The following is a 4,694-nucleotide window of genomic DNA, read 5'->3' as shown; positions in this document are numbered from 1 at the left end:
TAGAATATGCGATCATTGTCAAAATCCGACGGAATGAGCCTGTTTCTCCCCATGTTTGGATGTCTTGAATGGATAGAAATGTATAGAAAGATTGGTATGGTTCAGAAGTATGTTATTCAATCGTTAAACAAATTGAAGGAGATAGTGCCAGGGCTAAAATAAACCCAGGGGAAGTGATAAACACAGGTGAATGAAAATGAATATTGCCATTGAAAATATGAATGTCAGTACATGTAAAGAGGATAGGACAGTGGCGTGAAACAGTGAGAACAAATGTACTTGTAGTGGGGTTTATAGAAAGGGAGAACACTGGTAAAAATGACACCTATGCATGAGAGGGTAAAGAAGGAAAGCTTTGGCTATACGGGTACAAAAAAATTTAAATATGTAGACTATTAAAAAATTGTGCCGAGTAAAACTCATTCAGGTTGAATGGTGTTTTGCTGTATCAAAATTTAAATATTAATATTTGAATATCAAAAACGGAGAAAAAGTACACACGGATGTGCCATTCTAGCATGTTGCGTAATAATAAATTTTAGTTTTGTTGTGGGTGCTTTTATTCATGAGGATTCATCCTGTAATTTATGCACCTCATTGAATGGTGAACTAATTGGCATCTTAAAGAGATGATAGTCTCGGAAAAAACATGCTTTGTGAATACATTATAAATTAAATATTCCAACATAAATGTCTTATGATTTTGAAACCACCAAAAGATGCATAAGTATACTACGCATGCATTAGAATGGTCTCATTCTTTGTCCTAACACAAGGAAATCAACATAATAGTAATTTAAGTGATATTTAGAAGGGGTGACCATATTAAATACTAAGATAGCATTAAAAGCAACATCATAGTAAGCAGGTGCATATCATGGATACTGCTCCTGCCGCACATACAGGGTAGTAAGCATCAGACAAACATAACAACATGCATGGTTTGACTGTATAGGCATACATTCTTTGGAAAACACAGGTAAAGGGAAACTTATAAAATTTCCTAAGTTTAGGACAACACATAAGGCCTTAACTAAAAGTAGCATTAACAGTACGAAACATAGTGTGATCCTATAGGTTTATCATTAATCTGTGCATAATTTCTCTTGTAGGCTTTGGATGCACTAATTTTGATGGGGTTTATCAACACCAGCAACTTGGCCATTTTCAATTTCCTACACTTTGTGGATGATCCTTCGGTAGAATCCGGATAGAGATCAATAAGCTGTTTTGTCCATCCGCCACCAACAATGTTTCTCTTTAGAGTTGAATAACCCTTATTAGTGTCGCCGACCAAAATCTCAACAGAAGGTGAACATGTGTCCTGAAATTTGAAGCCACTTATAAAAATAGATTTTCGTTAGATTTAGTAAAATAATATGTGAGCTGTTTAGAATGACGGTAACCTTAGGTGTTGCATGCTGAGTAGTTCTGAGTTCTCTAATGCCAGATTTTGCTGAATCATGGAGATTGCATAAGTTCAATTGAAAACTAACTTCATTCAAATGAAATAATTCAATGCAATTGACACCTAATATATATCATGCTTCTGAATAAATTTTGATATGACAGACATGTCTCCGTAAAGCTTCATGACAATTATCTTGCACGGTTGGAATGAATTAAGATCTTCCATCTTCACGGAGACTTTGAAGAGAAATCTTTTCCCCCTAAAGGAATTAAGCTCTGTCGGGTATTCCTCATTGGTGCCACCCTAGAGTTAGGATGGAAAATTTGAAATGATGTGCTGAGTAATGAAGTTCAGATTAACATAAAACGATAGCAATGAATCATCTTATGTGCATCTATAGTATCTATAGTATATGCATATAGTATACAATACCCTGGTCAGTTGTGCAAGTCTGAGATCAGAAGCTGAGATCCCAAGAAATTTGGAAGCTTCTTTGTCATACAGCATAAATGCAGCTGAATCAATGTCATCAACAACCTTAATATTAATGCTATACCTGTTTAAAAAAAATACGTTAGAAAGGATGAATGTAAATTTAGGCATGCTTGTTTAGTAAAATTTTTAACAAAAGGTTTTGATGCATACTGTGGAGTGTGAATGGTGGAATACGTGTCGCATTTGGCACAGTATTATGAGTTGTCATCCTCATTCAGAGAATGGAAACAATGTTTGCAGCTTTTGTACCACCATCCGTTCTTAGGATCGATTGCAACAACAGTTCCAATTATAACAAAGCTCCCATTCTTAAAAGTAATAACTCATAAGTTCTATGAATTTGCCGAAACAAAAAATAATCATGTTATTTAATGACTAACCTCAATTCATTCTTTGAGCTCAAAAATGGATTTATATATTGAGTTATTAATGAGATCTTCCTCAATGGAGTATACAGGTTCAGTCGCTATTTGGGAGAGTTGATTTGGAGGTGGAACACCGGACATGATGACACTGGTAGTATTTTAAATATACATACACGTCATTCGTTTGATGAAGCTGATGAAACAGTTATTTAACGAAATAACAGGATGAAATGTAGTACCTTTTATGAAAATCCTTTACCGCCTGAAAGTTTGCATTGATGTAAAGAATTGAATTATGGGTGGTATTTGATATCCCCATTGTACCTGCCACAAACATAGTATTCCCTCAATTCAGTACATGAGCAATGAGATGTCGATGACTTACAATTCCAAGAACACATGGGTGACAAACCTTTAAATAGATTGAACTTGGGGAATTATACAATTAGGATATACTCAAACGTCAGCTGCTCTTCAATATGTTTGACCAACTTAGTTGCGAACTCCTCCCAAAGTGTATAGCGAATTTTTCCTTTTTCCCTGGTTTAAATAGTGTAAGTCGTATACCTTTAAAAAAACTTCCTAATAACATGAGTCTAGTCTATGATAGAAATTGGAATAGATATTAGATGGGATCAACTTTAGCCCTAACTGCATGTCATCGAGCTCCAAAACGATGTAGTTGCTCTTCTTTCCATTTTTAGTAAATTCAATTATGTCACCCTTGGCCGTCAGAAGACCAATGACATCTGAAAAGTAAAAGTGATTACATTTGCCCATCAGATTATTTGACATCATTAACAATGATTTATAAATAGAATATCTTAGCAATTACATGTTACCTATAAGATGTGATTGAGCATTGGTGTGGTTGAGTATGACTTCGTTGGGAACAAATCGGAAGACATTCTCAGGAAAGGATGAATCATCAACCAATCAAAGTTGAGTATCCCTCTTAAAGTAAATCCTGCTAGCATGATTAGTGGCCTTGTATTTTTTATCATTAACGGCAACTGAAAAGTTGTAGATGGTATATATTTTTCCCTCCACCAACTCAGCCTCAAACAGCCTCTGCTGTGGATTCCTAATGGAACATTGGATACGATCTCCCTTTATGCAAATCATAACGGTACATGACGCATATGAACGTACAATTCACGTGGTAATTCATTAAGTCAGCTAATTTTTACATAGCCCTGGTCTGCTGATAAAACCAACACATAAAGAAATAAAACTAAAAAGCTACATTATGTTAGCTAGCTCACCAGCTGATCCATTGCCACAAACTCCAAAGTTGGTCTTACGTATTTCTACTCGGACAATGACCAGATTTTCAATACCCTCAGCTTGATCCTATAGATCAAATTGTCATTAAATGCATCAATATCCTTCAAGTAGTTGTAGGTGCTTGCCATTTCAAAACAATACATGTTTTTAGTTGCAACAAATTCTAGTTTAGGTGTCAAGCAAGAGATGTTGGACTACCTGGTCTTGGTGATGTATTTATAACCACTTGTGGCGCTTGGATATGAAAGGGATGAATGAGGTTGTTGTCATGAGGTCGAGACAACATTAGAAACTCTAAGTGCCCAAAAAATGGTTGCTACACTTCAGAGAGCTGTTCTGAATGTATACACGTAGTAGCATGATGTGATAATTTCATAACTTAACTATTTGTTATTGATTAACATAAGTTAATGTTAATTAGTATGACTCATACGACCTGGTGATATCAAGTATAACATTTCCAATAAAATAAAAAATGAGCGCGATATACAAAATATATGAGCAATAAGTAAATTAAAATTAAATTAAATGAGATAACAACAAAAGGAACGTATTTCTTGTAATAATTACCCAGTATTATTGAAGATTAAATAAATTAAGAATAAAGATTATATATATATATATATATATATATATATATATATATATATATAACATAAATAAAAATAAAAATATAAAATAAAAAGACCTATAACAACTACAAATAAACACATAAATATAAGAATGTAGATTTGTAGAATGATCATAAAAAAGATGTGATTATCAAGAATGGCAGGCATAAGTTGCCAAAAAAGGTTACGTTTATCTTTACCTTTAATAACAAAAAATATATTATTATGTATCTTATAATTATAACTTTTTAGTTCTAGAAACCATTAAAAAAGAGAACATATGAAAAAAAATATATGAGCAATAAATGATCGACAATTAAATTAAATGAAATACTAACAAAACACAAATATCACTTATAATAATTTCTTAGTATTATTGAAGATTCAAGAGTTAAAGAATAAAGGTCTCACATATATATATCAATCAAGTATAAAATAATTAAATAAATAACTAAATAAATAAGGGTGTATACTTGTACAATAGAACATAGCATAAGATTGGTTCACCATGAATGGCATGTGCAC

The 4,694-nt window shown here is 33.1% G+C and overlaps 1 long non-coding RNA gene across 1 annotated transcript; it reads right to left on the bottom strand.

Moving 5' to 3' along the window:
* Positions 1–898: 898 nt before the first annotated feature.
* On the bottom strand, positions 899–3,522 carry LOC114924573 (uncharacterized). Its single transcript, XR_003811915.2, has 8 exons — positions 3,114–3,522; positions 2,924–3,020; positions 2,684–2,811; positions 2,511–2,595; positions 2,057–2,419; positions 1,844–1,967; positions 1,407–1,714; positions 899–1,324 (listed from the first exon to the last, which is right to left on the bottom strand). It is a non-coding gene; the product is annotated as an uncharacterized lncRNA (long non-coding RNA).
* Positions 3,523–4,694: the final 1,172 nt, after the last annotated feature.

The sequence above is a fragment of the Arachis hypogaea genome, chromosome 10 (assembly GCF_003086295.3).
Source record: "Arachis hypogaea cultivar Tifrunner chromosome 10, arahy.Tifrunner.gnm2.J5K5, whole genome shotgun sequence".
NCBI lineage: Eukaryota > Viridiplantae > Streptophyta > Magnoliopsida > Fabales > Fabaceae > Arachis > Arachis hypogaea.
The sequence above is the reverse complement of the archived record's forward strand: the minus strand, read 5'-3'. Positions and strand labels throughout refer to the sequence as shown.